The sequence below is a fragment of the Tursiops truncatus genome, chromosome 12 (assembly GCF_011762595.2).
Source record: "Tursiops truncatus isolate mTurTru1 chromosome 12, mTurTru1.mat.Y, whole genome shotgun sequence".
In the NCBI taxonomy this organism is placed as follows: domain Eukaryota; kingdom Metazoa; phylum Chordata; class Mammalia; order Artiodactyla; family Delphinidae; genus Tursiops; species Tursiops truncatus.
In genome coordinates this window covers 32,333,944-32,343,377 of record NC_047045.1, presented here as the reverse complement: position 1 = coordinate 32,343,377, position 9,434 = coordinate 32,333,944, and the positions used below count along the sequence as shown (strand labels likewise).

At 40.0% G+C, this 9,434-nt stretch overlaps 1 pseudogene; it reads left to right on the top strand.

Moving 5' to 3' along the window:
- Positions 1-785: 785 nt before the first annotated feature.
- Positions 786-980, top strand: LOC101322897 (H/ACA ribonucleoprotein complex subunit 3 pseudogene; annotated as a pseudogene).
- Positions 981-9,434: the final 8,454 nt, after the last annotated feature.

Here is a 9,434-nt window from a genome sequence, read left to right as displayed (position 1 = left end):
TCAGAAAAATAACTAAGAGAAGCTGAGCTGAGGGCTGGGAGAAATAAGGAACAGGATTATTACAAAATATGGAATTTAATGTTTCTTTAGGGCTTTGGTTTTATCCTTTTATTGCAAAGGATATTCTGTTTTTCTCTTAGTCAAGTAAAGGGACAGTATGAAACATATACATAGGTTTTGAAAGGTCTGTGGAAAGGATGTTGTACGGTCCCACACAGGGTATTTGGTGTACAATGTGCCTAAGATTTGTAAATTCATATACCACAATTAATGAAATAGCTAAAAATTTTGAGCACCTACTATGGGCCAAGCCATTTACTGCTCGTAAAATATCACATCATAACTATGCCATTGTTTTGATAGACTGTAAAGACATTGCTTTCTCTTTTCATCTTTACATCTCAAGTAACCTGCCTACGAACGCCCTTTGTGCCAAGGATGACTAGTAAGAATGAGGATATCTTTTCAGAACCTTGTTCTCCTCTCTTCTGGGCATGACGCTAGATTATATCCTCCAGTCTCTTTGCATCTAGGTGGGGCCAAATGATTAAATGCTGGCCAAGAAAAAGTGGTGGGAGTGATGCAGGCTACTTCTGCACTCTCTTGAGCTTCCTTTCTGTAGGCTGGATGGAGAAGATCCAGTGATGGATTCCAAGGCCATAGAATATGGAGAAGGTACTAGACAGGAGGAGTCTGGGTCCCACACTGGTGAGCAGAACTACCCTTACATTAGTCAGTTAGAGGCAGCTGTGGATGGAATTGGAACCTCTGACTTTGGTGTGGTCATGTTTTTCCAGTATTACCTCAAAGAGCAGGGGGACCGGGTCTATACGGTGAAGAAACTTGACCCTATGGGACAACAGACCTGCTCCACCCATCCCGTTCACTTCTCCCCAGATGACAAATATTCTTGACACCAAATCACCATCAATAAACGCTTCAAGGTGCTCATGACCCAGCAACCGCGCCCCATTCTCTGAGGATGTCTTAAAATTTCATGTCTCTTCTGCTGCCTGCTAGCCCTTAAGAGACTTTCTGAAACCAAGCTCTTCAATCTGTGAGCCCTGAAGCCTTCCTACGACCCTTGCTCTTTGGAATCCGGTCTCATCATTGCCTTTGATCATGCTTGTTGTGAGGCAATCATAGTAGTATCCTTTTTAAAGGGAAGAAGTTTAAATCTTCTTTTCATCCTTTGAATCACTGCCAGGTTATTAAAATGATTTGAAAGAATAAAAGTATTACCCTTACACCTCATCCTGTAATGTGAACAGAAAACACTCTTGTTGAACTAAGCTCACTGAAATTTTGGAGTTGTTTGTTATACAAACTAACATTGCTTACCCTGACTAAAACAGTATGAATGCTTCTTTACTAACATAGAAATGACTCTAAATAGTAAGAGTAGCTAACATCTGTTCAATATTAACTAAATGCAAGGACTGAAGCTTAGAGAGGATAAGTTACTAGACCAAGGTCATGAGCTAATGAGTGACAGAATCAGCCTTGAAAGCAGGGCAGAATGACCTTGAAGTCATGCACTTAACCATTTTGTTTTGATATTTTCCCATGAAATATAACATTTATTATAACTGTTTTTGTATTATAGAAGTAAATCATGGGGTGAAGTTTGCTTCAACTGTTTTTGCTCTAAGTAACTATAATTTTCATAGCTGAAAATCTCTGTCCTTAAGTCATTGGGTACTCCTTTCAGCACTTGAAACAATGTAAATAGATAGGTATCATCTTTACAGTTTTCTTCCCCAGCTGGGCCAGGATACCTCAACTGAGACATAACACAACAGGTCCACCCACTTTTCTGTTTTTGATTTGGCAGGATTACTTTTTATTCCCATTAGTTCCACATCACCCATGCTACTCTGTGCATTCCAACGGTCAAAGGAGTATGGTCTCTGAGTCCCAGTGGTCACAATCCTAGTGGTGATGGTGGAGGTGGTCTGTGTGAGTTTGGGTGGGCGGGGCTAGGAGAAATGCCAGAGAAGTGGCAAGATGGGTCTGGTAACCCAGTACATTTTTGTTCCATGGGAATCCATTCTTTGTATTTCTTGTTTGTTGGAGTCTCCTGAAGAACATTATTTTTCTATCTCCGAAGTAAAATGTACACACTCAAACTTCATTGACCTTAAGGAATTTTAAGTATGACTATATGGGTTCCTTGTAGAAAAACCACTTTTAAAGTGTAAAAAAAAAAAAAAAAAAGTTTTTTTTTAAAGCTAAATTAGAAACAAAAAGATCTGAAAACTCTGGAACCTATACATATAGAAATCGTTTTTTGGGGGCCATATGTTCCTCTTTGTAATACAAATGTGTCGAAAGAGCAAATATCTGCAAAAATCAACTACAAAGAATACCATGCGAGTTAATGCATATCAAGCCATTCAGTCACGAAAAAAATTTGGAGTAACCAGCAGTGGGTCCGTCCAGACTCACTCTCTGCAGTGGTGATAAAATCCCAGATGCTGTGCCAGCCGCGTGTGGAGGCTCCAGGTCGGAGGCACCCCTGGGATGTGTGTGCCTGGGGAGCGCGCAAGATCAGCTCAGCCTCGTTTGAAAGCTTTGAACAGTCTGTTTGGAATGCTAATGGGTTGTGCTTTCTGCTGGTAGAGAAGGATGATTTTTTTCTGCAGAGCATTAAATCATTCCCCACCCCCAGGTCTTTCCAGTAGTAGTGCTATCAAATTCTATCAAACAACTCTCTCTGAACTGATTTTTACATTCAAATCTGGAGAAGATACACCGCAATCCAGAGGGACATAAGAAAGGCAGAATAAGGAAAGCAGGCCAAGTGAAAAAGGGGTAAAATGGGAAGGTCCTCAAAGGGTTCCTGGAGAAGAGGAAGGGGGAGAGAGGGGTGGGAGAGGGAGGGAATGTGGACCTAGTTACTGTGCACGTTGTCTGTGCAAGGCTGAAACCCGGAGCTCCGGAACACGTAATGGACCTTTGCCTAATCATATGGCAATGTCAATTTTAGATGTGGTTTTGACTCCAGTTATAATATATTAATTTAGAGAGAGGACACATATCACAAACAGGGAGAGCTGGTTTTTAATCTGACAGACTGTCAAAGGGAATTGTGTTAACTAGCAATTTCACACATCTTTAGCTGAATGATAAATGGTGGTAAATGATGTGGTGCCTGAAGCAGAATGAGATCCTCCAGGGCCTGAGGGACAGATAAGTTTATTCCATGTAACGCAGTGAGCGTAACGTTTTGCGTTCCTATCTTTGGAAACTGGTGACCCATATGTATATCGTCTATATGGTAACTGGATTTAATTTTATTAACCAGGACATTTCATTTCTAATAAGGATGTGAATAGTTTATACTCAATGAACTCTGAGTTTCTCTAATTAATATTCCTTCTCGTCTTGAAGTGGAGCTTTTCAGGGTACTTAGCTGTGGTCTCTGGGGTTGAAGCTGAGGCTCATTTGCTGAGGACCAGAGAGGAAAATTACATTTAAGGCTTCCCACGGTGCATTCTGCATTCTCATATTCCAGTCAGGCTCTTTCCTTAGGAAGCCTGTGATAATCCTATTCAGGTTTCTGCTCTTACCTGATATGCTCCTGTTCAGTCCTACAGAACTCGCCGTGAATTTGTTTCCAACTTTAGTTTCTCTTAATCTTGCAACTTTTTCTTCCCCACCCCAGCTGTTGAAACTTTCGTTGCCTTCATGGTTCCATCAACAGGACTGTCGAGTTAAGAGCAAACTCACCTCTTTGAAAATTATTGTATTGACTGGCAGCCTCGGCACTGTTTGAGAACAATGTAAGGCCAACCGTAGGCGAGCACATCCAGGTCACCTGGCAGTGTGTCCAGAGGTTGCAACCATGACTATGAAAAACAGGAAGAACCTTCCTCGTACCCCTCTCTCTTTTCCAACTGGAGCTAGAAGAAAACTGACAATCGAGTAGCTCCTAACTGCTGATTCCTAAAAGGCGGGTACCGTACCAGACCTGACTGCTGTACAGAACAATTCTCAACCATATGCCCCTGGTTTGGAAAATCTCTGGCTCCTACAGTGTCTATCAGACTTGGCACCAAGCTGCTATCACACAACTGAAACATTTTATTTTTCATGACAATTTTATATCACTTCCAGACTTTAAAACTTTTTCCATTTTATTGAAAATTCTTGGTTTACTTGTTGGCAGATCAAACGCTGTTCTTAAGTGCACATATTTAAAAATTAACTGTCCTTTAACTCCAGTGAACAAACCTGGTTAGAAAGCTTTTTTACCCCAACACAAACTCTTTTAATTTCTTCCTCAATTCTTATGAACTAAGGAAATAATTTAATTCCAGGGACCTGTGGATTGAGTGTCTCTCTACATATGGTATACAGGATGTGTGCCTGACTGCCTTCTGAGGCAATAATTTTTAGTCTTGGTTGCTAGTAAATTTTGTGTGATCCCTAGCCTGATTTAAATTGCATTTTTAAATTGGAATATATTTATTTTCTCTCATGAGAAAGGTGGGTCATATCTAGACTACCGTTGAGGTGGTGCTGGGTCGCTTGGGTCCGGACACACCAGTTTCCCTCTCTCTAGGACTCTGGAGCAGACAGACTGATCACTCTGAGGGTCCACCGTGACGCCTTTGGTTGAAAAGCTGGCTCTGCCGTTTACTAGCACTGTGACCTTTGAAAATTTACTTAACCTTCCTGAGCCTCAGTTTCATAGTTTGTAAAGTGGGGATGAAACTAGTACCTAATTGTAGGGTTGTCCGGACTATTAATTGAATTATTTCACTTAAAAAACGTAGAACAGTGTCTCAGAAAATGTTAGCAATTATTAAGTGGGACCATATCTAAAAGATCGTCTTCAAGGTGTTTTCCTCATTAAAAAATTAGTTCTTGCAGTCAGACAAGAGGTGAAAGGGACTCTCATTACATCGCCTCCTCTGAAGTGAGATTCTGATACCCTATAAACCACTGCAGTTCTGCTCTATTAATTTGCTCCTTGGGCCTTTCCATTATTAGTGCTAGTTTTGGCATTTTCCAACCTTCCTATATCTGTGGGACTGTAAAGCCTGTCTGTTTTCTCAGGACACAAAGTGCTAACCATAGTCAGAGTATCAGCAGTGGATACTTTTGAAGAGTCCTCTTAACCCCTGTGCTATCTATGGCTCCCTGGGAACTGCCTCTCAGCTCCACAAGGTGGGCGCTCGGCAGTCCCATATTTATATGCTGTTACCTGTCTCTTTAGTCACGGCTGTCAGGATACCTGTCCTGAAATGAACCAAGCACATTCTTTCTCCCAATAATTTGACTTTGGGACTGAGACCTCTAGTTGCTGCATGTGGCTGGTACTGTCATATGTAAATCTGGGAGCTGTAGGGCTGTTATGTTGGGCCACTGGTGCAGAGAAGTACAGAAAGCCTGTCTGCAGGCAGAGAAAAGAATGGAGCAGATGAGAGAAGCCAAGATATGATTCAGAGAGATTTAAAGGGAGCTGACCTATAGGATTCCTGGGGGCTTGGCAGACCCAGCTGCATTCTTACCGTTCAATTTCACGAAGAATTCTCTGCCTACATAATTCTCTGTTTTTACTTAAGGTACCTGAGTAGCAACCTTAAAGACTCTTGGTTCTGATCAGTGATGATTTGAAATGAAGTTCATAAGTCCATTGCCATCCACCCACGGGCCCCCATCACTCACCTATGACTTCTGTCATTCTATTGCTATTTGTTTTTTGTGCAGTGGAACTTGGTATCCATGTGTTTTTCAAACAGTTCATTTTTTTAAAGCTCTTGGAACACAGAACATTTCTGGTTTAGTTATGTAAATTTGGAACAGTCTTATTTTATAATTGTGCTGAAAGTTTGACATGATTACTAATTAAATCCATTTATTTCTAACCCAGTTTTAATTTTAAAGGTGCCTAAAGAATATTTGTAATAGTTGGTGCTAACTCGTGTTTAAGAAAGAAACTGTGTAATGTTTCCGGTATCAGTGGAAGTTGAGTCTCAGAGCAGAAACATCCTCACTGTGGTCCAGCCAAGGACTTGGTGCCGGAGGGTGGCCCTTAACAGAGCCTCCCAAAGTGTATTCCTTGTTTTCAGTTATGTTAACGAGAGTAATGAATTCAGGGGTTCCACGTACACATATGCTGTGAAATACTGAAAATTAAACACAGTTCATTTCTTATTAAAGGTTTATGAAAAGATTTTGTACAATGCTACCCATCGTGATTCTCCAATTGGTGTATGGTCGTAGTCGTTCCTAAAGTATTTGACCGTGGAATCCTTCTTCTGTAGACAGCACCTTTTGAGACAAGTGTTCCATGGAACATACTTTGGATGTATTGTCCTAAGGGAAGTATTTGGGGAAAGTTGGTGTTGCCTGGCGTGGTTTGGCTCGCCCTGCTTTCTTATCACTTACATACAGTTCTTTCATTTATAAACGATGCCCAAGTCCCTTTGGAAATATAGGGATTTTTTTTTTATCAATGCCAGATTTTAGGTGACATTGGCACAAATGAAAAAATAGTACGAATGGCACATAGACTACCCCGACTAGATTACAAAACGCTTGAAGTGAAGTGTCTTATTCATCTTGGGATCTCTCTGACAGGGCAGTTCATGCCAATCGTGTTGGTGGAATTGAATTATTAATTTGCTGAAGAGATAGAATTAAATGGTATCTTTTCAACAGTTAGGAAACTGCACATCTCTTTTTCCACAACAGCCTCCTTTAAAACATTTATTTTAATGTATCAATGCTATAACTGAACTGGCTACATCACGTCGCGCCATTTTCACTCTCGGGGATAAATTACCAGCAAGTGCTTTACTCTTTTACAAGTTTCTTTCAAATTTAGTGAAATATCTGTTGTACTTTTGCTAAAGGAAAGAATGGTAGATCTTTATTAGTTGGGGAAATCAAAATTTTGTTCAGGCCTTAAGTAACAGATCATCAGTATGATAATTTAATAAAAGTATAGAGAATGTGATGGAGAACAGTTCACTGTAAGATTCTGTTGTTCTTATATCATTAATGGAATTGACTCTGGCAGTATGAAAACAAGCTGGGCAAAGTTAAGATGCTTTAGATTACATGAGTATTCATACTTATAATGCATATAACATACACACTGCATTTTAATTTATGAGCTTAAGGGAACAGTGATTAAGTAGGAGAGAGAAGAACTTTTTAAACACCTCCTGGGGAGTGATTTCTATTCTTTGCTGTCACATCTCCAATTATTCTTTCTCTTCAAATACTTATTCTCTTTCTTTGAGTTTTCCTGGTACAGGTGGCTGCCATTTGTAGAGCTATCAATTTTGCTGCCCCCTTTTAAGGCCCCTTTTAAGGCTGCCCCCTTTTATTATTTATGCCAGTTCCTGCTTATCCTTCTTTTGATTCGTTTAGACAAGAACAGCTACAAAACATTTTAAACAGCTTGAGAAAAAGGTTCACTTTAAGGATCACATGTTATCATGCATAGCCTCCAAATAAAATGTTTAATCTGCTCCAGCACAACTCTCAGGGATTGTGACTTTAACATGCTTTTAATTTGAGCCACTCTTTTAGATGCCAGAAATGTGGGGATCAACGCCATCCTAGCAGTGTAATGCCAGCAAAGCTATTCCATGTAGTGGCCGAAAACATAAGCTCTGTCAGAGAAAAGGTTTTTTGTCTTTGAAAGACTGTGAAACTCGTGTCATCCGGAAGAGTTGCTTTCCTTCTGTTAATTGCTGTTGTATATTTCACTCTTCCAAATCATTTGGTTTAAAGTTTGTTATGTTAGAATTAATGGCAGGTTTTGTAGTCTGTTAAACCATAAATTACCACTGCTTGTCTTGGTACTGAAAGAGATTACTTAGCCATTCACAATTTTCCATGGGATGTTCTCCAGATGTGTACCATCTGAAGTCTCCTGACGCCTCACTCCAGTAGACTAAGCTGGCCTCTTGTTGAGGAAACAAAGAACTGGAAAATATATACATCAATGTTAAAACATGCAGGTCCTCAGACAATGTTAAGATGCCTTCACACTTTCACTGAGTCCATTTGCGTTTCCTAACAATGCCCCTACTGTGGTGGGCAAGTGCCACGGCTGTACTTACTCTCCTTTATGTATAATTTTATGCTAATCCCTGAATTGTTCAAGGAGCCTTTAACAGTCAGCTGCCTTTCGCTGTCTTTTGAGGTATCAAATGGTGTTACAACTTGGAAATCCCGTAGACGTGGGCAATTGTGTCTTTAAACAATTCTGGCCCATTGGGTTTTCTAATATATTATGTGTTAAGGGCATGGTTCTCGCCAGTCCATCCTGAAATGCTGCGGGGGATCCTCTGTTTCAAAGTGGCCCAAAGGAGATAGCCATTAAGACAACGTTACCTCTAATCCAATTTCCCATAATCTCAAACGCTATGCAAAAGCAAATGTTGAACCTGTCGCTGAACCCAGTCTTTTGAATACCAAACCAAGACCCATAATGTATTATCTTAACTATTTTGGGGAGAAGCTGATTGTTTGCAAAATATCTTTGGGTTGCCATTAGTTAGCATTTAATCCTTTAGAAATATTCAGCACGCAGGCCTATTCAAGCCAGCGAGTCTGCGCCCCTCCGGCCCTTCGGTGCGGCCTGTGCGATTGTTTGTGTACTTAGCCCCCACTTATTTTGTTCAGGTTCACGATCAGGCGAGACAGCGCTGTCAATTCAAAAAGACATTCTTTTTTCAAACTATTGATCTCCGTTGCTCTTGCAAATCCTTTAGTATTGGCTCTCAGGATTACTATAATGCTATAATCATTCTGTTAAGGATTCAGATTTGTGGTGGACTAAGAGATGGGAACATCAAAAGGACTGAAATGCCCTTGAAGCAATCAATTTTTGTTCATCAAATACAAATGCTGAGAGGCTGCTTTTGGCTAATAATTTATAACTGAATTAATGACACATGGCTTCCTTCGGTCTTTTTTCCTTGAATTGTTCCCTACACCCCCTACCTCTTAAATGATCTGATTTTATATCCTGGCAAGTGAATTTGAATTGCATAGTGTTCTAAACAAGAAGAATGCTTTGGGAAGTGAAAAGCTTGTTTCACTTGCTTGCAAACTGCTAAGGCAGTAGAAATTTTTTCTCTTTCTTTGGGCTGTAAAAGAAGGTAAATCCTCACACGGTATCTATTCTACTTCCTCTGGTGGATAAACATGCGTGTGTGGTTTATGTGTGGGTAACATCCTGGCAGAAGCCTCGATCAGCAAAATAATTTCTGTTAAAATCACAAATGGCCGCTGTGTCTCAATCACTTTTATACAAAACAATTCCAACAAACAAAAGTTTAATAATAATAAGACAGTGATGTTATAGGACAGGATTTTTCTTTTGTATTAATGAATATGTTAGAGATCTCTGTTAACATAATGATTAAAACCACTAAAAATTTTAAAACTTCTGAAGGCATTAA